General features: G+C 44.1%; 1 long non-coding RNA gene across 1 annotated transcript; it reads left to right on the forward strand.

Moving 5' to 3' along the window:
• The first annotated feature begins 819 nt into the window (after positions 1-819).
• On the forward strand, positions 820-2,023 carry LOC120940596. Its single transcript, XR_005749450.1, has 5 exons — positions 820-1,020; positions 1,145-1,276; positions 1,378-1,457; positions 1,582-1,656; positions 1,922-2,023. It is a non-coding gene; the product is annotated as an uncharacterized LOC120940596 (long non-coding RNA).
• Positions 2,024-25,263: the final 23,240 nt, after the last annotated feature.

A 25,263-nucleotide genomic window follows, 5' to 3' on the forward strand; every position in this document is an offset into this window, starting at 1 on the left:
TGTTATGGTCTGGTCATTTCCTCCCTCCTCATTACATCCTGCTCTATTGCCACTCTCCAGCAGGTCCTACATGTATTCTACTTTGACCACCAAACTCTTTGCCCCATATTCCACCTAGTGGGCAAGTTCCGGCACTGGCTAAAATCAACCCACCTGCTCCCATTTATGATGGGGGCAATAATGTGTTATATATTGCTATATATCATTATAACAACCACATTTACTTCCTTTGAATATTGATGTATAATTTATGAATCAATAATAATGTTGTCGATTTTTGATTGTATGTATTGAAATATACTGAATACATATGTTTGTACATATAGTGTAAACCCTACATTTTTCATTTTATTGGTAAATATGTTGTATATAATTTTTTATTTTGGCTTGGGTCTCTGGCTTGGCAATTTTTCCTTTCTGGGTTCACCTATATGTGGGACTAGCTTGAGCCCGAATTAGTTCTGGAGGTAATGCGCATCCTTCCCAATAAGCCACTACAGCCCTTTTCCATACATCAGCCCATTCACATCCCTGTTCAGGGTCTCTCTCCCCTTCTTATTAGTGATTTTTGTTTGTCTTAATTCTTTATTATATTTTGACTTCTACAATATATGATCTACTGCTTTTGCTTTCATGTTTGATTGCTTGGTTTGCCTTGATCAGTCAGCTTGCGGTCATGGTCCACGCCGCTCTGTGTATGTGTGACTGTTTTGGTGCTGCTGGCTGGCAATCGCTCTCTTTTAGTGCTCTGTGTTCCTCCCCTCTGCACTCATACGTTTCCTTCCTTTTTTCCTTTTTCTCCAGAGTGCGGCTCTGCTGATTGGCCGGTGTCATCATATGACACGGCTGCTTCAGCGCTAAGGAGTGTGGGAATTGTAGGCATCTCAGCGACCATGTGACCTCTGAGATCCAATCGCGATGCACCCGCCTCCCCAACAGGCTATATATAGCATGATATGATCATTATCTGTCTGCTACCAACAGGGTACTGACAGATGTCTTTATTCCTCTTAAAGATAGGTAAGTTTCCATCCTGCAACCATTCACTCTCCTCACTATTGTCTCCTCTGTGTAAGGTTTGAATACTTATGGCTAAACCTTCACTTTTTCATTTATTTTCATTCATTTTCTACCCTTTTTAAAGGAGATTATCTGTGGACTTTTCAGCTGCAATTGACTGGTCCTTGATTTTTGCTGCAAACGACTATCCTTTGACTTTCTATCACCAGCTGATGTTTGCTTGCACTCAGACTGTTCATCTAGTTAAATACTCCATGTAAGTTGATCCCTTGCTTACACTTAATAATTTAGTTACCCATGTTCTCACTAACTTTATGAAGTATATTAAATCTATTCAAACACTTTTTTTTTTCTCAGATGAATTGAGGCTCTTCAGTGCCCATGTTATTGTCTTACTTAATTCCCCTGTATTCACCTTGATTTTATTACGCTTCAAGGTATGGCTGTTTTACATATATTAACCCTATTGACTCTATTATGGATTTGTTTAATTAGTTGAAACAGATCATAATTTAATAACACATATTCTAACATAGATTCTTTTTCTTCTGTATTTTTAAGTCCTGTCAGTTGAACTTGGATTTCAATATCCACCCTGAGGGGGTTTTTCCTTGACTGGCTGTGCATGAAGCTAGGGTAGGTTTTATTTCTCCTACCTATGGAATTTTGCTGCCAGCCCCCTCTCATGGGCTGAACAGCATTGGCTGCTACCAGGCTGTGGATATATGCGCATTTGCTCCTATGAACTTTGGTTTCTCTTGCCCCGCCAGAGATCCCAGCCAAACTTTTGTTTGTACTCTATATACATGACATGTTTTGTTGAACATATATAATCGAAGTTCTTTTGAGCTTATATTGTATGCATATGTTAAAATTGTTTTATTCTTTTTCATCTCTTTAGAGTAATCTAGAGAGACGATCTTGTCCTAATTCCCCTGAAGAAGCCAAGAGGCGAAACTAGTAGGGTCGACCTGATCGAAAAAATTATTTCTAGATCTTGCTCCCACAAAATAATTTATGCACTATCTGTATATTGAATTACTATATTTTGTAAAAATTGAATGAATAAACCTTTTTTATATATTTTTATATATATATATACATACTTTGTCTGGTTTTCTTCATCGCACAGCAATAATCCCCCCAACTCTTCCAAAAAATTCCCCTCCTTTGAGACTGTACTATATATACTATATACCCTGAACTGTATTATATATACTACACTGAATGCACTATATACACTGAACTGCAGCATATATACTATACAGATGGCACTATATGCTCTGCCGCAAAATTGGGCCTTGGGTGTTGGTGGTGCCAGAAAACTGTAACCCCTCATGCCGCATACACACGACCATTTTTAATTGTCTAGAAAAAACAACGTTTTTTTCAACCGATTATTGTTAAACTGGCCTTGCCTACACACGATCGTGAAAAAAAAATGCTCTAGCAAAGCGTGGTGACGTACAACACGTACAATGGCACTATAAAGGGGAAGTTCCATTCGGATGGCGCCATCCTTCGGGCTGCTTTTGCTGATTTCGTGTTAGTAAAAGATGATTTGCGCTTTTCAGTCTGTTACAGCGTGATGAATGTGCTATCTCTATTACGAACGCTAGTTTTACCAGAACGAGCGCTCTCGTCTCATAACTTGCTTCTGAGCATGCACGTTTTTTTCACGTCGTTAAAGCCCACACACGACCATTTTTTACGATGTAAAAAATTACAACGTTAAAAACGACGTGAAAATTTAGAGCATGTTCTACATTTTTAATGCCCATTTTTTAGGTTGTGAAAAATGCTCTGGAGCCCACACACGATCGTTTTTAATGACATAAAAAAAAAATGTCATTTTTTACATACCGAAAAACGGTCGTTTGTACGCAGCATCACAGTTACTCTTGCTGAGCACAGGAAAGGACCTTGCTGTTAAATATTTCAAAAAATGTAATTGCATGCCCCAGTACAACAGGAGCAGAAATATTGGTCCTTGGGTGTTGGTGGTGCCAGAACACTGTAACCCCTCACGGTTACTTTTGTTGGGCGCAGGAATGGTCCCTGCTGTCAAAATATTTTTTTTCAAAAATTATAATTACATGCCCCTATTAAACAGGGGCAGATAAATTGGACCTCGGATGATGGTGGTGCCCTAAACCAAAAATATTGTTGGAAGCTAGCATCATCAAGATTTAGGAATAGGATAGGCAGCATAGGCAGTCTTCGAGGAATCCCAGATTCCTAGAAAATTAAATCAGTTGCATCAGCATCAGGGGCTTGATAGCTGCTGATCCAGGACTGATTCCTCTTCATAAACGTGAGCCTATTAATGGAGTCTGTGGACAGGCGCAATCTTTGATACATTACAAACCCTCCAGCAGCACTGAATGTGCATTCAGAAAGCACGCTGGATGCAAGACAGGCCAGTAGACTGATTGCATATTGAGCATGTTCTGGCCAGTGGTCCATCCTCAAGACCCAGTAACCCATTGGATGCTCAGTTGGAAAGGTCTCCTAGTCTGCTCTTGCCCCTAGATATTCCTGCACCATATAATGCAGACGCTGTCGATGGTTGCTTGAACCTATCAGCCCTGGGCTCTGAGGACTGAATTTTTTTTTTAAAGGCATCGGTCAGCCTGCCACCTTCTCCCCTGCTCTTCCTCTGACTGAACAAAGCCTCAGAAAAAAAAAAAGTTGTCCAGCACCAGGAAATGGTAACCTCCCAGGGTCTGGAAAGGCGTTACTTCTCTTCAAGGCTTCCTAAAGATGTTTCATCCTCTGCTCCCTCTGAGAAGGCAGGATGAGCTCTGCAACTTTACCCTTGTAACATGGATCAAAAAGGGTTGCCAGCCAGTAATGATCCCTCTTCTTAATACCACAAATCCTAGGATCTTTTCGCAGGCCTTGCAGAATCAGGGAGCCCATGCAGTGTAAGTTTGCAAAGACATGATATTCTGATTGCTCTGGGTCACTAAGGATGACATTGTCAGGAACTACCTCCTCCCAGCCTCGTACAACTCCTTGGGTTTCTGGGGACTAAAATCCATCCCTTGAAGACTGCTGCGTGTCATCCTCTACATCCATGCTGACTCCTCCTCCTCTCCTTCCTGTGTGTTTGGTGGCCCCGCAGGAATGCTATCTGCATAAAGGGGGCCTTGAGAGGAAAGGAAGTCCTCCTCTTCCTTCCACTGTTCTGTCTCAAGTGCCCTGTCCATAATTCCACGAAGCGTGTGCTCCAGCAGGAAGACTAGAGGGACAGTATCACTGATGCATGCATTGTCGCTGCTCACCATCCATGTGGCCTACTCAAATGTTGATAGGACAGTGAAAAGAAGCCAAGCTCCCCTGAGCCTGTCCTGGTGCCATACTCACACAGGTACTCATTGATGGCCCTCTGCTGTGTGTGCAGTCACTGCAGCATTGCCAATGTTGAGTTCCACCTGGTGGGCATGTCACAAATGATGCGGTTGGTGTGCAGGTTGAATTCCCATTGAATGTCAGCCAGCCAAGCACTGGCATTGTATGACCACCAGAAATGACCACAGACTTTTCTGGCCTGCCTCATGAGATCTTGTAAGCCTGGGTAACTGGTCAAGAAATGCTGCACCACTAAATTTAGGACATGTGCCAAGCATGGAACGTGTCAAGTGTCCCTGTTGGAGGGTGGAGAGAGGTTGGTGCCATTGTTGCATACAACCATTCCTGGCTCAACCTGCCCGTGGCATCAACCCCCTTTAAACCTGCCCCTGCAGTGCTGACAGAATCTCTGCCCCAGTGCGGTTCCTATCCCCTACACAGACCAACTGAAGCACTGCATGGCATTTTTAAGCCTGACTGCTTGCGTAGCCCCTTGAAAGCATACTGAGCACTGCTGGTTCTGAGGACAATTCTGAAGAAGAGGCCACAGAGGATGAAGAGGAGGGGGTGGAGCAGGCAGATGTGACAGAATCACCACCAGCTTTTTGGAGGCGTGGTAGTGGAGCCCTGTCCTGCATCCTTGACCACAGACTTTTCTGGCCTGCCTCATGAGATCTTGTAAGCCTGGGTAACTGGTCAAGAAATGCTGCACCACCAAATTTAGGATGTGTGCCAAGCATGGAACGTGTCAAGTGTCCCTGTTGGAGGGTGGAGAGAGGTTGGTGCCATTGTTGCATACAACCATTCCTGGCTCAACCTGCCCGTGGCATCAACCCCCTTTAAACCTGCCCCTGCAGTGCTGACAGAATCTCTGCCCCAGTGTGGTTCCTATCCCCTACACAGACCAACTGAAGCACTGCATGGCATTTTTTAGCCTCACTGCTTGCGTAGCCCCTTGAAAGCATACTGAGCACTGCTGGTTCTGAGGACAATTCTGAAGAAGAGGCCACAGAGGATGAAGAGGAGGGGGTGGAGCAGGCAGATGTGACAGAATCACCACCAGCTTTTTGGAGGCGTGGTGGTGGAGCCCTGTCCTGCATCCTTCCCAGCTGCCAGTAGAGTTAAAGAGTTACCCAGTGCGCCGTGAAGGAAAGGTAATGTCCCTGACCATGTCTGCTGGACTATAAGTCAGAGGTAATATAAACCTTGCTGCTGATCGCCCTGTTCAATGAGGTCAAAACATTGCCTTCCACATGATGGTAGAGACCTGGAATGGCCTTATCTGCCACTGTGGTACAGCACATTCCACAAATTCACAAAAGGGGGTAGAGTCTACCAGCTGAAAAGGCAGCATTTGCAGTGCTAGCAATTTGGCCAAGCTAGCATTTGGATGCTAAGCATGTGGATGGCTGGGACAGTATTTTTTTTTTACGGTTTAGCAACTGGGGTAGCGAAATTTGCCTGCTGATATCAACTGGTGGCGTACTTCTAGTAGATTGGCTGCAAGTACCTTCATTCCTCTCAGTGCATGTTTTTGAGAGGACTGGAGGTATAGTAGGGGTTGAGATCACAGATGAGGAGAAGTCTGCCTTTTTCATTATGTGGGTCTTTCAGGTGCTGTTGCCAACAGACTGCATGGCAGGTTGTCATATGTCTTGTCAAGCATGTGGTGCCCAAGCGGGTGATGTTCTGGCCACACTTGATCCGCTTTAGACATAAATTGCAAACAGTAGCGGTGCGATCTACTGCACATGTGTCGAACAAAGCCCACACCAATGAAATTTTGGAAGTCAGCAGGGAGTCAGTAGTGCCCTGAACATGTGCAACTCTGTGGTGTGATGCAATAGGGTGGCTGCCTTTAAGCTGGCCCCTGGAGGAAATCCTGCCTCATTGGAGTTGTGCCTCCCCTTTCTCCTCACTTTCCTCCTCTCTTCTTTCAGGCACCCAAGTACAGTCAGTGACCTCATCATCCCCTCCCTCCTTGTCACTGTAGCAAACTTGGCAGTATGCTGCAGCTGGGGGAACATGACTTCTAGTTTCTTGTCCTTCTGTGGCACCCCCTCTCTCGAGTCTCATGTTACTCCCTTCCTCAACCTGGGAACCAACATCAGAGATTTCAAATTGCTGCGCATCCTCCCTCAGCATGTAACCGACACTATGGTCGAATAGTTCTGGTGACTCTTTTGTGCATGATGGTGGAGCTGCGGAAGGAGTAACTGTGGACAAGGAGCTGGTGGAATAGTCTGCTTTGGTAGCGGCATTGGAAGGCAAACTAGTATGACCCTGGTGACAGAGGATGAGGATGGCTTAGTTATTCACTCAACCAACTCTTCTGCATATTGTGGCTCAATAACATGCCCATCAGCATAAAAAAAAGACAAGCGGCCCCGCTTGCAGAGGATGAACCATGTCCGTGACCACCACTTTTCACTGTAGACACAGAGGCTTTATGCCCTCTTTTAGTGGCCTGTGAGCGTCTGTCTCTCCTTGGTGGCCTTCGGGACATGATGGGGATTTTTTTTCACATGCACCACACTGTATTATATGCTCTACACCGACTGCACTGTATTATATACTGTACACCTGCTGCACTGTATTATATACTGTGTACACCGCCTGAAGTGTATTAGAAACTGTACACACTGTATTATATACTGTGTACACCGCCTGCACTTTATTATGCCATTGGACACATGTGTCAAGGTTTTTTCCCTGTCTCTTGACTATTCTTGATGCTCAACTTGGGTACTAAACAAAAAGGAATGAAACATCGGGCTATAAGCCTGTTTGGCAAGGGTAATCAGGGTAAATATTTGGTAACTCTGTGGTCAAGACTTGTTTATAAAGATGATCTGTCACTCTAACCAATGTATATAAAAAAAAAACCTATCCCCTATTTTGCGCAAACCAATCAATATACGCTTATTGCGATTTTTTTACATATCGGCCTAAACAGAGGAAAAAAATTGTTATTTTATATATTTTTGGGGGATATTTATTATAGCAAAAAGTAAAAAAAATATATATTTTTTTAAATGTCACTTTTGTTTTGTTTATAGCGCAAAAAAAAAAAATCGCAGAGGTGATTAAATACCACCAAAAGAAAGCTCTATTTGTGGGAAAAAAGGATGTAAATTTTGTTTGAGTGCAACGTTGCACGACCGCACAATTGTCAGTTAAAGCGACGCAGTGCCGAATCGCAAAAAGTGCTCTGGTCAGGAAGGGGGTAAATTATTCCGGGGCTGAAGTGGTTAAAAATTACTGAAAGCTGCTGACAGGTATGAAGTGCAGGCAGTTCAGAGGTGCCTGTGTGTACCTATATCTGCTTTGTGTATCCTTTGTTTAGCCTGAATTTTGGGCTGTTCTGATCATGGAAAGCACCAACATTTCTGAGTAATGTAGGAGTTTGTTAATAAGCCCCATTGTCATACATAACTATTGATCCCTCAATAAGATGGTCTGCCTCTCTCATCTAAAGAAATGTATAGAAGGCAGGAAGGAGTGGGCAAGCCCGGAATTATAAAGAAAGTGCTGAGGTGCCAAAACCCCTAGCATTCAGGTTAGGCAATGAATACTGAGAAATTCTGCAGGTATGTGCAGACACCTATGGTTACATTTTTAAAGTGACAGAGTGTCTTTAAGGCAAATACTAAAAATGTAAAACGGTCATACATTACAAAAATGTTTATGGTTGTTTTTCAACAACTGATTAAATATTTAGCCTACACATTACAGGAGTTCTTGTTCAGTCTTGTTTTCATCATTCTAATGTTATGGATCAATATTAGTTTTTTTAAATGCAGTTTTATACAAATGGTAAACTCATTTAGCTCTATTTACGTACAATGAAAGACAGCATTATTAATATGCATTTTTAATAGGATATTTATCTTTGGGTCAATAGTTTATGCTCTAGAGGACATAAGACTACAGTGTGTTTAATTTCTCTAAAGTGTTATGAGCTGCGCCAGATATATCTGGAAATGGTCCAAGTGAGGTACTTTTACAAATCTGTGTAAAACTAACTAAACTTTCTAGACTATAGGACCACAGACCACCCATAGTGTAACATATATTCAACAACTCAAATTTTGCTTTTTTTTTAATGCTAACTGACACAGTAGGTTTTATATTTAATATAGAAATAATAATTAGCATTTGTAGAAATTCAAGAAAATTATTTGGATCTTGGCTGCAGAAAAATATGTGTGTTGCTATTTTCTAAATCATCAGTTGCTGTTGTAGTTTAGTCGTTCAGTCACGTTCGACTCTTCGTGATCTCATGGACCATAGCACACCAGGCTTTTCTGTCCTTTCAGTGAATATTCAGGGTTGATTTCCTTCAAAATTGACATTTGACATATTCTGGAGATGTTCTGGACCTAGAGGGGAAACATGGTGTCTTCCCGCCACGGACGAATGCAGGCCGCATCCCCGCCACTGACTGACTCAGCGCCCGCTCCCTTGCCACCGGGCACAATAGAGACGGGGGAACACAGTGTCTCACCCCAGCAACACCTCAGCATACAGGACCCGAGGACCACCGCTGCGAACATCTAGGATACCCTGTCAGCCGCCATTTTCGAGCTCCATTTGGACATCCACGTGCTGACTGACAGGGTCCGTGAGGCACAGAGAGTCTCAGCTCAACAAGGCACGGTCCTCCGTCGGGCTACCTTGAAGATAGACACACACACCCTACAGCTCAGGGACCTCCAACGGCACATGGAGGACCTCGACAACAGAGGCAGATGCCATAACTTAAGAATCCGTGACCTCCCCGAATCTGTGGAAACTGAACAGTTTTTCTCCACAGTCATGAGCCTGTTCAATAACCTCCTTGACCGGCCTGCACAAACAGGGATCGAAATGGAACAAATCCACAGAGCACTCAGACCCAAGGGAAGGGATACTGATCCTCCCAGAGATGTCGTCTGCTGTATAGTAGACTTCAAAATAAAGGTAGAACTACTGAGAAAGGTGAGAAACAGAACCCAACTTGTCTTTGATAGAGCTAACATTCAATCTTTCAAGACATTTCTGGTATAACGCTGCAGCACCGCCAGAACCTTAACCCCCTTCTTGATACCCTCCGTGCTAGAGGAATCCATTACAAGTGCCGTACAGCGCTGCTGAAAGTGCCCGAAGACTTACAGCACTTCTGTGATACCCTGGCATCCCGATGGTAGACATCCCAAACTAGTACGTTGAATTCCGCCGTGCCAGGATAGAATGCTTTCTATGCCCGCCGCTGTGGGTGCCACGCCATCCGGAGCCCCGCTGACAGATGCAGGGATCTGACTGAAGCCACGCGGATGCTTCATTTTGTACACATGCAGAGATGTGGAGGCACTGGGCATGCTGTGCCCTAAATGTGAAGGACTGGCCTTGCAGTTACGTACATTTGCCCGGTGTCTATCCTGCGGGGAGTATTTGTTCGAGGTGGAGCAACCCACTGTGTCGCCCCATGCCTATCGGGTAGACTGAAGCACAGGCATCGCCACGTTGGAAGATGTTGCCTTCGCCCCTGCGGTTCAGCCTGCGCACACTACATCTGCTACAGTGAGTAAATCCGGGAGAGATGTCGCTGTCACCACAGAGCTACCAGCGGACATCGCAGCAGATACCACATCCACAGCATGTGTCCCGGTCCCACCTACCAGTTCGAGACCATGTCTCAGGAGCTGTCGTGGAGCAACAGAAAGAGTGTTATGCCAGCATGTCGTTTTTCGGGGGAGACAGCTATGGACTCCGGGGAAACAACACCTAGGGTAGGATCCCCAGACATTGATAAAGAGACTTTGCCCAGTGAAGGGACTGGGTCAAAACCTGCCAGGTCCATGATCAGAAAGTCCTCGGACTCCTGTGTGTTACCCGGGAGGGGAAGTTCCAGATCGTTTCCCAGACTTGTCCATCTGCCTGGAATTTTCTGTACGTTCCAAAGGAGATAATGCAGGAGATCGAGGTCAACAGGGAACAATGGTACGGTGAAGCCATTTGGGACTACTTGGCCGTGCCAAAACTCTTTAGAAAACTGGACTATTCGTTCATTATGGCTGAACGGTTCAAGAGATGTTGGCTGCATTGGAGTTACGGCCGGCATATTAATGCTGATCGGGTGGTTATCTGCAGACCAGGGAAAGACCATGTTGTGTATTTTATCACCACCCTGGACAAGCAAGGAAAACTCACTGACTTTGCTGGACCCCAGGTTTTACCTGTAATTATACAGGGTGACCATTTTCTTTTCAGTTTATCTATAAAGAAAAGAAGAAGGAGGTTTCCAATTGAGAGGAGTGTTCCTCTCTTCTTCTCCTTTGCTGCACTAACTGGACTTTGGGGAAATTGGACAGTTAGAATTAGGGTTGCTGAGGACGTTGGAATCAAGATGTCATTTGCTCCAGCCCTTGCTCTTAGAGAACTTTTATGTGCTACTTCTGACACTGGGTGGCAGTGGTCAGTAGTCTAGGGAGAGACTATTTTCAAGTTTAGCATACAGTCTTTAAAGTTAAGAAGGAAAGTTCCACCTCTTCGGAGGTGTAGCTTTGCTTCCATTGAAGTGTTTAATGTTGCTAGGATGTTGTCTATGTGTCTTTGTTTTTTCTAGGTGAACCGGACCTTCTGTCAAGACTGCCGGAGAATGGGTGGGCTAGACAGTTAGTGAGGGGTTGTAATGTATATATTGAAGTGATGTTATTGAAAGTTCATGTCACTGTTTATATCTTTGCTTTTTTCTTCCTTCCCCTTCCCCATCCAAGTTTTTTTTAAGGTTCAGGTGCTGGTCCTCAGGACTGAGGACATTTTCTTTCCAGACACTGGGGACAGAGTCTTGTTGAAGCAGGGGGAGTATGTAGTCCCTGCTCCTGATGACCAGGCGCTATGTTAAATTTAGTGGGTGTCTGAGCTGATAATTGGCTCAGACTTTGATGATTGATACAAAATCAGCCTCTGTTCTGGCTGTGGCTGTGCTTGGAGGGATTTTCCCACTGTTGCATGTACTGTAGGTGGCGATACCACCACTGGCCAATGTTGGAATTCAGACAGGCTACAGTGCATTGGGTGTCTTCCCAAGAGAGAAGCCCATTGGTAGTGGTCTCCCCGTTGGGCAAGGATACTTAAGGGACAGAACTTAAGGGACAGACGCCGCTCCTGGCTCGAGGTCCGTGATGGTCGTTTAGCCTCGGGGCCTTGTTGGCCCGAGGCTGTACTTCTACCAAGTAGGCCCAGCCATCCTGACTGGGGCCTATGATTTCAAGTGATCCTGAGCTGTCCGTCTCATGAGAGGAAGCTACTTAATAGAGGAAACCAGGGGAGGACCTGCTCAGGATGCGACTAAGAGGAAGGCTGATGTCTCTGGATAGGCCTGGTGACTCTATTAAGGGATGATCTACAATCCATGTTATCCTACAGTTTCACCTGGTCGGCTTAAAGGCTCTTAAATTGTATGGCTGGAGGTTCGTGTACCAAATCCTGTGGCAGAGGATTCTGGACTGTACACTTTTGCTTGCAACCAGTCTTTGGCAGAGACTGTTACTGATAATTGTTTGTGCATCATTCTGGCTGCTAGGCCAGGTGAGAGGGGCCTATCTGGGTGAGCAATACCCACTGGAGAGGAAGTGGTGAGTGACTTTTTGGAACTTAGAAGTTTTCCCTAGTGATCTGTACTATGCACCTGAACCTTCCCCTGCTCCTCCATCCTTCTACTTTCTTACACACATAAAAATTTGAAACAAAGCATTTTTTGGATTCTTTCCTTTTCATTTTTGCAACGGTCGTTTTTTTACTAGTAGGACTTCCTGGCTGGTGGTACAGACATCAAACTGGCACTTAGTCATAGTGCTTTGATGCTTTATATAATTTTTGCTTGGGTGCTGTATTATGCTTTGTTTCATGTTTGTCCTTTGTGTAGGATGTTCGACAGTCCTGTGCCAGCCCACAGGTGGAAAAGCCAGGCTCACAGAAGGTTGTTCTTTATTTCAGAAAGCAACCCTAATTTATTCATCTTTGTTTCTTTGACATGCTGCTGCACCTTGCAGATTGTCCTTCAGGAGGATTTGCCGTATGTCCTGCTTGGACAACACTTTTCTCACTGTGGTATAATACGTCTGTCTTGTTGGCTTTTGTAATTTACTGAGATTTTTTGCAGTTGAAATTTGATTATGTGCAAACTATTTCCAAAATGAATAAAACATTTCCAATTAAAAAATAAATAAATAAATGCTCTCATACCTCTACACAAACTGGTGCATTAAATAAGGCAACACAATGAGAAATGATGATGTACAAACTAAAGTAAACCACTGCAAGTAATCACATTTTTATGAATTATGAAAGATTAATTGTCATTGCTTGAAGTGCAACTAGAGTCTGCAATACTTACCTTTTCTCCAAAAGTTTGAAGTCTGCAAAGTCCCTCGTCGGCATCTTCTCCCTGGCTTCTTCAGCTGCTTTGATTGGCTGGAGCAGGATGGGGTAACTCTTCCATTCTAGCAACATGCTGTGAATTGAACTGTGCATATTTAGCTTGTGTACATTTTACAGAGCACTGCAAGCATGCAGGAAGGTTTCATTTATTGCATGTCTCTTCTGTGATAAACAGCCCGACTGCTCGTAAGCTGGTAAAGTTTAACTTTAGTTCTGCCTTCACAAAAATTGCTGCCATTTGTTAATTTTTTTGCTATGATAACTATACTAAGATAGATTGCAACCACTGTGCCCATCAAATGTAGCCACTGTGCCCATCAAATGCTGCCACTGTGCTATCAAATGCTGCCACTGTGCCATCAAATGCTGCCACTGTGCCCATCAAAAGCAGCCACTGTGCCCATCAAACACTGTCACTGTGCCAAACGCTGCCACTGTGCCCATCAAATGCTCCCAGTGTGCCAATTAAACGCTGCCAGTGTGCCCATCATATGCTTCCACTGTGCCATCAAATGCTCCCACTGTGCCCATCATATGCTGCTATTGTGCCATCAAATGCTGCCAGTGTGCCGATTAAATGCTGCCAGTGTGCTTATTAAATGCTGCCAGTGTGCCCATCAAATTCTGCCTGTGTGCCTATCATATGCTGCCAGTGTACCCATCAAATGCTGCCAGTGTGCCCATCATATGATGCCAGTGGGTCCATTAAATACTGCCACTGTGCCCATCAAATGCTGCTAGTGTGCTCATTAAATGCTACCAGTGTGCCCTTGAATCCTGCCAGTGTGACTCCCACCCGCTCGTCATCTGCCCGTCACTTACCCTGTCTTGGTGGGGCAGTGGGTCACGGTGTCGAGCGGGGTCCTTCATGTGTCTCCTGCCGTTGTTCTGTCACTGTCCTATTCTCCCATCCTCTCCTCCCGATAGGCATCCAATAGCGGTGCCTGTCGTTTCAGCCAATCAGGTGACAGGTAACAGACCCAAGCACCTGATTGGCGGAGAGGCGGTTTAGTGTTAGGAAAGCGAATATTCTTTCACTTTTCTAACACAGCTGAGTGAACTGCGTTCACCTATTTTGAAGCCTATTAGAGCCTATGGCTTTAATAAGGTGCTTCAACCCCCCCCCCCCCCTCGCCGCTGTAATTCAGGAGCTCCTGAAACGGGGATGGGCGCTTAAATAGGGTGTGGCAGCGGCGGCCATAGATAGATTCATGCAATGCATTAATCTATCTATTGGTGATAAAGGGGGTGGTGCCCTTGCGCCCTTATGGACGCACCACTGCTGCCCAATATTCTAATCAAAGTAGTTGGAAGCAGAGGAAATAGTGCAAATTGCATATAACATTAACCATAAGTATATATATGGACAATAGTGTAGAAATAATACAAGCTTTATACAATAAAAGATTTATAATCGTACATACATCCAATGTACAAACAGATAGCAAAGAGCCTGATAGGACTCCTGATAGAATTGTGCACATAACGTATGTATATGTATAGTTATTAATAAAAATACCTCCAGTTGAATGTTACAACAAAGTCCAATAAACAAATACATTTGCCTGACATAGGACTCCCCAAATACCAAATCACTCGTCTGCAAGTCGTTCAAAATACGGCCGCTCGACTAGTGACTGGAAAAAAACATGGGAATCAATCTCACCTTCACTGAGATCCCTTCATTGGTTGCCAGAAAAAGACAGAATCACTTTCAAGGCACTCTGCCTAATACATAAGTGTATTCAAGGCAACGCCCCCCCAATATCTATGCGAAAAAATAAAAGCCCATAACCCCAATCGCATTCTGCGATCCACCAATCAAAACCTCCTCCAGATACCCAAAGCCAGATACAAGTCCAAAGGAGATCGAAGATTTGCAGTCCAAGGACCCCGCCTGTGGAATGCACTACCAACCACCATCCGACTGGAGTCGGACCACTTGGCCTTCAGGAGAAAGATTAAAACCCATCTCTTCTGAGGTCAAGGGGTTCCTTACCCATGAAATGGATACAGCGCCCAGAAGCGATTCAGTTCGCATGTGTTGCGCTTTACAAGTCTCTCACTCACTCACTGTTCAGAACCAAATTTATTACAGGCGGTTGATTTACTAAAACTGGAGAGTGCGAAATCTGGTTCAGCTCTGCATAGAAACCAATCAGCTTCCAGTTTTTTTTGTCAATGCTTAACTGAAAAACCTGAAGTTAGAAGCTAATTGGCAACCATGCACAGCTGCATCAAATTTTACACTCTCCAGTTTTTAGTAGATCAACCCCACTGTGTGGGAATCACAACTGATAAATCAATACGAGAACAGTGCGTCAATCTCTCTACACACAGAGCTCACTAAACCCTAAAACATAACTTTTATTCATACACAGCTAAAATAACATACTGTATGTTGACAAAATCTGGTAATAAAATGAGGTTTTCCATGAAGAGAAACCAATCCATTACTTATGTAAAAAAAAATGGTCATACTAATGAGTGCCTCCCACACCAGACTATTTTCAATGTTACCCTCCATCCCCTGATAATATAAAGCATCAAAAAGTGAACACCCCAACCCCAAAACTCCATATACAACTAAAGCAACATATATTGGCAAACAGTTTAACCTAAAGTGTTACTAAACCCACAACAGTAAAAACAGTCTTTATATGCAAAATAGCATGCTTGTTATACTCACTGTGGAACTTAAGGGGTTAATCCTCTGTATTGTGTAAAAAAAGGCTCTTTGATCCTGTATGGACAGATCCTTCCCCTCCTGCAAGGTCTCTCTTGGCAAGTACAGATAAGACACAGTCAGTGTAGTCCTGCTGAACATGCTCAGTTTGGTCTCTAATGCTGGAGAGAACATTTCCTTGTTGAGCTGAGCTTTTCAGGTCATATGGTATTGACATGACACAAAAACTGGTCATACTAATGAGTGCCTCCCACACCAGACTATTTTTCAATATTACCCTTCATACCCTGATCCCCTGAAAGCACGTCAAAAAGTACACAGCAAAGTCCAGTTGCAGGGGCCCCTTAGAATCATCAAGAAAAGGTGTCCCTCTTAGTGTCACAGATCTGAAGACAAGATGATGGGGAGATCCTCTAACTGGTTTATAACCAGCCTGGAATGCGGCTTCTCACATGTAAAAACCGTGGTGTGGCACTGGAGCTCAGAGTAAGCTTATTTACTCTACGATTTAGTGCCTCGCTAGTAGTTTCTAATTTGACATGCAAATGGCCCTCTAAATACCAGAAGTGGCCATTGTGTGCCTAACCTGACTCTAGCCTATGCTGGTTATCCAGCCCTAAGTGAAAACTAACTATAGCGTCCCAGACAAGAAGGAACAGGGTTAACTAGGAGCTGGATATGACTAAAATAACAGAGGCTGTATATAAAATCTATTGCAATAAGCAGGTTGATCTACGAATGTACTAATTCACAACTTCTGTCCTCATTACCCACTAGCAGGTCAGGTTTGCATAACTGCAATACATCACAGGTGATATCATTTGCTGCTCAGTGAATGTGGCTGAGACTTTCCCTCTCTCTCTCTTTCTTTCTCTCTCCACTTCCTCCTTCTGGGGTTTCAAAGCAAGCTTCCCAGAAAAAGGATATATATATATATATACACACACACAGTATCTCACAAAAGTGAGAACACCCCTCACATGTTTGTAAATATTTTATTCTATCTTTTCATGTGACAACACTGAAGGAATGACACTTTGCTACAATGTAAAGTAGTTAGTGTACAGCTTGTATAACAGTGTAAATTTGCTGTCCCCTCAAAATAACTCAACATGCAGCCATTAATGCCTCAACCACTGGCAACAAAAGTGAGTACACCCCTAAGTAAAAATGTCCAAATTGAGCCCAATTAGCCATTTTCCCTCCCCGGTGTCATGTGACTTGTTAGTGTTACAAGGTCTCAGGTGTGAATGGGGAGCAGATGTGTTAAATTTGGTGTTATCACTCTCACTCTCTCATACTTGTCACTGGAAGTTCAACATGGCACCTCATGGCAAAGAGCTCTCTGAGGATCTGAATAAAAGAATTGTTCCTCTACATAAAGATTGCCTATGCTATAAGAAGATTGCCAAGACCCTGAAACTGAGCTGCAGCACAGTGGCCAAATCCATACAGTGGTTTAACAGGACAGGTTCCGCTGGGCAAAAGAAGTTGAGTGCATGTGCCCAGCATCATATGCAGAGGTTGTCTATGGGAAATAGACGTATGAGTGCTGCCAGCATTGCTGCAGAGGTTGAAGAGGTGTGGGGGTCAGCCTGTCAGTGCTCAGACCATACGCCAAACATTGCATCAAATTGGTCTGCATGGCTGTCATCCCAATAGGAAGCCTCTTCTAAAGATGATTCACAAGAAAGCCCGCAAACAGTTTGCTGAAGACAAGCAAACTAAGGACATGAAATCCTGGAACCATGTCCTGGGGTTTGATGAGACCAAGATAAACTTATTTGGTTCAGATGGTGTCAAGCGTGTGTGGGGGCAACCAGGTGAGGGGTACCAAGACAAGTGTGTCTTGCCTACAGTCAACTTGGGAAGCAGACGCGCTGACGTCTTTGCTCGGAACGGGAGACTGCATGCCGGTCGGCTCTCCAAGTGTCCTATATGAATGTGTTTACTGCCCTAATTGTAAGTTGCCACTTTTTGGTTATTAAATCTTTTTCTCGGCAAAAAGTTCTGCCAGCAGTTTTCTTGCCGTGAAAAATGAGCGTGTGTATGAGGCTTAAGCCTCGTACACATGGTCGGACATCCAACAAACTTTCCCTTGGATTTTTGTCCAAAGTAATTTGCCCGGTCACACCTATAGCATACACACGCTCTGACTTTTCTGTAAACTTTTCTAAAACTTTCCCAACATCACGTGGTTTTTCTGCTCTTTTCTGCTCTTTACCGCTACCCTTTGGTTAACTTCTGCTATTGTTGGTTGATTTTAACATTGGTTATGAGCATGCATATTTGCACTTTGTACAAAAATCCGATGGCTTGCTGTACACACGGTTGGACTAGGCACCATCGGACTTTTGTTGACGTAAAGTTTGTCCGTTTGCAGACCAAACTTTTTGTCCAATGAAACCCGAAAAAGGTCCGATGGAGCGTACACACGATCGGACAAATTTGAAAACTTGTTGATTTTGAAGTTTGTTGGCCGAAAGTCCGACTGTGTGTACTGTATGGGCCTTTAAGACTAAAACTGAATCGAAATTTGCTGCCAAAATTAAAACTGATTGCTGCACTTATATTGTAGCTCCTTGTCTGTTTTTCTTGTATTCCCCACAGAGGTTTTTCTACTCTCTAGCGTGCTGCCTTCCGTGAGCCAGCTATACTCCATGTGGTAATCACCCAGGCTGTGGACTTTCCTTAAAAACTCTGCACCTCTATCAGGAGTCATTTCTAACATCATTGTATTTATTTATTGACTTTCTGCTGCTCATTTGTCAGAACTTTGGACTATATGTTCAGGATCCAGACATTTTAACCATTCCCTCCTGCACCCCAAACAACACAGCTTTGCCTGCTGGAAATACCTTCAACCGCAACAATCATTGTGTTTTTTCCATTAAAGGGGATGTGCTGCTGCCTTAACACAATGCTCATCACCACAAAAAAAGAAAGTGCATTTTAATGTACCCAAGGATGTAAATTGGTGTTAGAACTGGGAGTTTGGGCTGCCAAATAGTGATTTGCTTTTAAAACTCTGGTGATTAAATGTTCATTATTACAGAGTCGAGATCAAACGGGTGAAACCCCCTGAGTGGGTTCAATAACAGTGCAATTATAAGTCAATTTTATTCTAAGATAGTTTTCCAAAAGTAATTAGCTTGATTGTCTTTTATTTCATGTGAATAAATAAAATGTCATTCTTGAGAGGTTAGGATATGTGAAATGATATGATCGAATTTGTTTATGCTGACATTCGCCTTTCAGTGACATCTGCTGGTCTCTTTTCAGAATGCATTTTTTTAAAGGATGATTCCAAAACATTTGTCACTATGTAAGCAGACCAGGCTTTATTTATTTTCCCTATAAAATAAGTTCCCCTGGTGGATCATTGGGATCTTACTACATAGCACAAATAGCACTTTGTTTTAAGAGATAGCACTATATTAGTTATTGTCATTTATTGCTTATGATATTTCATAGCACTTTATTTAAAGAGATAGCAAATTATTAGCTTTGGTCATTTATTGTTTATGATATACGGAGTATATTACACAGTAATGCCTATTATTTTTTCTTTATTCAAATAGACAGAGCACCATTTTTTTATCATTTTTTATAATTTTTTATGGTTATCCAGTATTATGATATAGTGGTTGCAGCAGTCTAGATCTTTATTAGATGCCAAATGCAATTTGTTTGTTTTTTTATGTTGAAGTTCCAGCCCTTCCTGGCACTAAATCCCCTCCCTTTCATCACTAATTCCCAACTGAAATACTAATAATTACCCTTAACAGCCTGGATAGACTTTTGTAACTCTCTTTTGTTTGTCCTACAAATACAGAGATTGATACCAATCGTAAATTTGTGTTGACTCATTAATCTTTCTTCTTGCTGCTGAATTCTTACTCCTCATTGTTTGGCCCTTTTCTGGCTACCAGTTGTGTGCAGAATGTACTGTAACTTTCATTCACAGTAGCTCACTCCAAACTGGTCTTTTTATACTGTTTCCTGTTAAATTCCAGATGTGCCCTCATTTACAATTGCACAACATGATTTTTCCCTTTCCCTAACACCCCCCTCTTCATATTCCTATATTTAAAACTTCCCATGATCATCTCCCCCTCATTTCTACTTAGCGTTCAGCATTCAAACACCTTTAAGTGCCATCATCTCTTCAAACAAATATATAAATTAAGTGAAAATGTACCTAAAGACAGTTTTTTTTAGAGTAGATGATGTTGAAAACCCTATACTCTTTTTTTTTTTTTTGCTGTCTGTGTCTTGTTAGCTAAACAGGAAGCGAGAAGAAATCTTACCAACATGAGGAGAAATTTACACTTTCAAAGTGGTCATTGAAACAATTGCACCTGGATGATTTGCCATCACTTTCTGTTTCCATGACAACTGCAAAATTGCACACTTCCCATCGCTCGATGTCTATGGGCATCAAGACATGTTTGGATCTTCACACCGGGGACACAGACAGCAAACAAATTGTTTGGGGGAGCCACGGGGGTCATCTCTCCTTACTACACGCTCAGCAGCCTCAGTGCCGGGATACAGGCACCGTAAATAGTAAGGAGCCACTTGGCAGTTTTGTTTTTAAAATTCATTTAATAAATCAGAATTATACTATTCCTCTTTTTCATGCTATATCCCATGGTTTTACTACTGGATTATGATCGCTTGATAAGGAATCCCTGACTTGCATGGAGCAATACACTTTGTGTAAACAAGCTGTAATTGACCTCTTTCTAACCAAAAGGGTCAACAACTGTTGGTAAGGTGCCATCCATATTCTGAGCACATTGGGTGATCCTTTTTGTTTGCAGCGGGTGAAGGTGGACACTTTACACAGTGGATTTGTTTGCAGCACACAATATTTTATTTATTTATTTTACTACCGAGGACTTTTGAATAAGGATTGGTGCAATCAATGGGATAGTGCACCACAATTGCATTATCACTTTATGTTGAATTTATATGTGGACTTTTATTCACACTACGCGACTATTGCAAGTCATATTATATTTATTGTTTTTGTCATTTACACTGTATGTATGATTTGTAGCATTATTTTTTATTCTCACTAGCGCTCCCTACCCTCCATTATTTCCATATTCCAAATGAGGTCTTACTAATGATTTGCAAAGGGACAAAATGTTATCTCTCTCTCTCTCTGGAGTCCATACCTCTCTAAATACAAGAAAGGACTTTGCTCGCTGTGGAAACCGGAGATTGGCATTGCATTCTATTATTAAGCTTAAGATCTACCAAAACCCCCAGATCCTTCTCCACTATAGATTCCAGTTGTACTCCCCCTAGTATGTATGATGCATGCATATTCTTAGCCCCCAAGTGCATAACTTTACATTTATTAAAATTAAACCTCATTTGCCACATAGTTGCCCGATGAAACAGAGCATTGAGGTCGGCTTGTAAGTTGGATACATCCTGTAAGGGTGTTATTCTATTACATAGCTTGGCGTCATCTGCAAAGTCTGAAATTATACTTATCCTGGTCTCTACGCTTGAGCTGCAGAGTTTACAAGTGTAGCACTACCCCCGGAGGAGCTGCTGGTTTATTTTGGGTGGCACATTAACCTCGTGGCTCTTCTGAATTCCTAGGGGTGAATGGTGCATATAGCAGAAGTAAAGGAATGTCCGCAACAGATGCTCTTTTGCTGTGCTCTTTATTACCCAGCCGGGTAAAAACAATAAAACTTGTGGTGAGGAAAGTAAAGTTGAAGGAAGAAAAGAGAATAGCAAATTCAGGCGTAGCAACAGAGAAACAGTCCTGCTCCCAAGTGTAACACTTCTCTGCGCCACTCCTGCTTGAGTGGGAATAGCGTACCCAGACAGGCCTCTCTCACTGACCTGACAGCCAGAGTATCGCTCGAATTTGAGGAAAAGTCTCTGCCACAGACCATCCTGGAATGGACTTTAGGGAGACACCTCTGCCGCAGGCCCTCTCTGATTGCAAATACAGAGGCAATCCTCCTCGGAAGAATTATGCCTGGATCTCCTTCTTAACGTCGCCCAGGTACTGACTGACAGGTGATCAATCCTTCAGTGTCTGGCTACCTGGATCCCCGGTGGTTTGTCAAAATCCTTTTGGATCGCCAGCCTCTCATTGGCGCTCCTCAGATGGACTCCCCACCGAACAGCTATACCGCTTGGGATCCTCAAGAGTGGGAACCCAGTCGATCACTGGGCCCCCTTTGCTGCTCAAATGTTCCAGACCAACGTGGTCCCGGAACCAGGAACACTGCATGGCACGCGCTCCCCGGCCAGGTAGGCCATAACGCCGGGGCGCCGTGATGTGGTCACCCTAAAGGTGGGTGCCACACTGGACGAAGAAGACCCAGAACTAATGGCGTCTGTCCCATAAATACTCTCCCCCAGCATGCACAGCGAGGCTCAACCCTCCTGATTGGCTGCTGGGGAAGAGCACCCAAACCTTGACTCCACTGTTGCCATCTACTCCACTGGGGTGGGAAGAACACCCCAGCACAACAGAATGAGCCCACATAGGCAAGCTGAGACAGAGACCCAATTTAAACATTTAAATGCTCTTTATTACCCAGCCGGGTAAAAACAATAAAACTTGTGGTGAGGAAAGTAGAGTTGAAGGAAGAAAAGAGAATAGCAAATTTAGGCGTAGCAACAGAGAAACAGTTCTGCTCCCAAGTGTAACACTTCTCTGCACCACTCCTGCTTGAGTGAGAATAGCGTACCTGGACAGGCCTCTCTCACTGACCTGACAGCCAGAGTATCGCTACAACCTTTGAGGAAACGTCTCTGCCACCGACCCTCCTTGGAATGAACTTGGATTTGAGGAAAAGTCTCTGCCACAGACCCTCCTGGAATGGACTTCAGGGAGACACCTCTGCCACATGCCCTCTCTGATTGCAAATACAGAGGCAATCCTCCTCGGAAGAATTACGCCTGGATCTCCTTCTTAACGTCGCCCAGGTACCGACTGACAGGTGTCAATCCTTCAGTGTCTGGCTACCTTGATTCCCGGTGGTTTGTCGAAATCCTTTTGGATCGCCAGCCTCTCATTGGCGTTCCTCAGACGGACTCCCCAGCGAACAGCTATACCGCTTGGGATCCTCAAAAGTGGGAACCCAGTCGATCACTGGGTCCCTGTCGCTGCTCAAATGTTCCGGACCAACGTGGTCCCGGAACCAGGAACACTGCGTGGCATGCGCCCCCCGGCCAGATAGACCATAACGCCGGGGCGCCATGATGTGGTCACCCTAAAGGTGGGTGCCACACTGGACGAAGAAGACCCAGAACTAATGGCGTCTGTCCCATAAATACCCTCCCCCAGCATGCACAGCAAGGCTCAACCCTCCTGATTGGCTGCTGGGGAAGAGCACCCAAACCTTGACTCCACTGTTGGCATCTACTGCACTCTTCATTAGAGTTAGCACGGATGCTCTCCCTGGGGACACATGTGGATTTCCTTTAGTCGAGTTGGACCGACTGTCTAGCGATTGCCTTTATCCTGGCAATGTAAGGCAATTACATAAGGCTGATTCTACCTAATTCCTTGTGCCCCAGTAATCTGCGTATTACTAATGTAGTGATGAGCCCGTCTAAATAAAATATCCCCCTCCACGCGCCACAGAAGGCTTTTACCAGGCTCCACGTCTGATCATATGACCAACCTGGAACATAATCTCCTCCTGAAGAAGCGGTAAAACCGCGAAACCGGTCGAGGTCATCGATTCCACTAAGACACAGTCTGTTAATTACTTTCTGATGTATAATGTGGGGTTTGTTCTTAAATTGTCTTTTGTATTATACCTGTAAATTTTTTTTGTTAAATAAATATCGATACCTTTTATCAGATTGTCTGTATCAGTGCCGCGAAAAGTCCCTTCCAAAATCCCTCTCCCCCCAAACCCCTGACCGAAATACTGACTTTCATTGGCCCCAAGCAGCCAAAAGTTGTCAAATTATTGTGGTCTTATCATTTTCTATATTCAATGGGATGTAGGCACCCCCTTTACTTCTTGTACCCCTATCTTAAAAGAGGCGATACTCTCCCCTTTTTTCATGTACAAATATACATCAATTATGCAGGGTACCGTCACTGAGAAATATATATAGTAACAATTATTTTTCTTCCTGAACTGCAAGGCTAAGGAGAAATAACTATGTACAATTGTCTCTCTGCTGTGGTAGAAGTTGCAGAACACTGCCCCTAGCGGTCAGTGTGCTGGTACTACCAGAATAAGGCAGTCCATGCTCAATTTGGAGCAAAACTGTAGAAAAAGAGAAATAAAAAAAATCTATTTCCTCTTCTTTTTCGCTGATGGTGAAGCCGTTGGGACCCTATCCTTACTAACTATTATCCCCTATTATCTATTATCTATTATCTATTATCTTCTAGATTGTAAGCTCTAACAAGCAGGGCCCTCTGATCATTCCTGTATTAAATTGTATTGTAACTATAATGTCTTCCCTGATGTTGTAAAGCGCTGCGTAAACTGTTGGCGCTATATAAATCCTGTAATAATAATAATAATAATAATCCCCCCCCCCTCCCTGAAGTTCTGCACATGCTACCAAATGTGGATCCGGCAAGGATAAAACAAAACTGGAAAGGGTGACCACCCCCTCAGGACTTCTTCAAAGCAGCAGCTGACAACAAATAGCACTTGTAGGCAAATTTCCTACTTTGTAGAACCTTGGGTCAGGCAAAGTGATGATGTCCCTCGCTTATTTGTAGTGGTAATGGGGAAAAATTGATCCACTTTTCCGGGAAATTTGAGAACCACTTTGTCACTGAAGATGTACCGACCGGGGCTCCAGTCCCTCAAGCAATCTTCAAACCGATGGCTCAAATAAACAAAGGTGTAGTCCGTGTCACGGGCAGCCCTTGGCACATTTAAACGTTCCCAAATTGCGTCCATGTACCAGTCCTCTCTCTTTTTTCTTCAATTATGGACATGAGAGCTGGAGGCATGTAGGGATATTCCCACCCGTAGTCCATGGCCACCTTTCTCATTAGGATGCGTTACGGTACGTGGGTGTCCAAGTCCTAGCAGGACAATAGCGTCAGGCGCTCTTTTCAACACAGGCAAAGCAGCGGGTATGGGGTTAAAGCAGGGCTGGACTGGGACAGAAATTTGGCCCCGGACTTCATCCAGACCGACCCACTTTTATTTTAAGTGTCCCCCTTGCATCAGAGTCCCCCTTACATCAGTGTCCCCCCATCAGAGCCCCCCTTGCATTAGAGAGTCCCCCTTGCATCAGAGCCCCCCTTGTATCAGAGTATCCCCCATCAGAGTCTCCCTTGCATCAGAGTGTCCCCCATCAGAGGCTCCCTTGCATCAGAGTGTCCCCCATCAGAGGCTCCCTTGCATCAGAGTGTCCCCCATCAGAGTCTCCCTTGCGTCAGAGTGTCCCCCATCAGAGATCCCCCTTGCATTAGTGTTCTCCTTCAGTGTCCCCCCTTGCATCAGAGAGTCCCCCTTACATCAGAGTGCCCCCCTTGCATCAGAGTGTCCCCCCTTGCACCAGAGAGCCCCCTTTGCATCAGAGTGTCCCCCCTTGCACCAGAGAGCCCCCTTTGCATCAGAGTGTCCCCCCTTACATCAGAGTGTCCCCCCTTGAATCAGAGTGCCCCCCTTGCATCAGAGTGTCCCCCCTTGCATCAGTGTCCCCCCTTGTACCAGAGAGCCCCCTTTGCATTAGAGTGTCCTCCCTTACATCAGAGTGTTCCCCCTTGCATCAGAGTGCCCCCCTTGCATTAGAGTGTCCCCCCTTGC

Source organism: Rana temporaria, chromosome 5, assembly GCF_905171775.1.
Source record: "Rana temporaria chromosome 5, aRanTem1.1, whole genome shotgun sequence".
NCBI classification, from domain to species: Eukaryota; Metazoa; Chordata; class Amphibia; order Anura; family Ranidae; genus Rana; species Rana temporaria.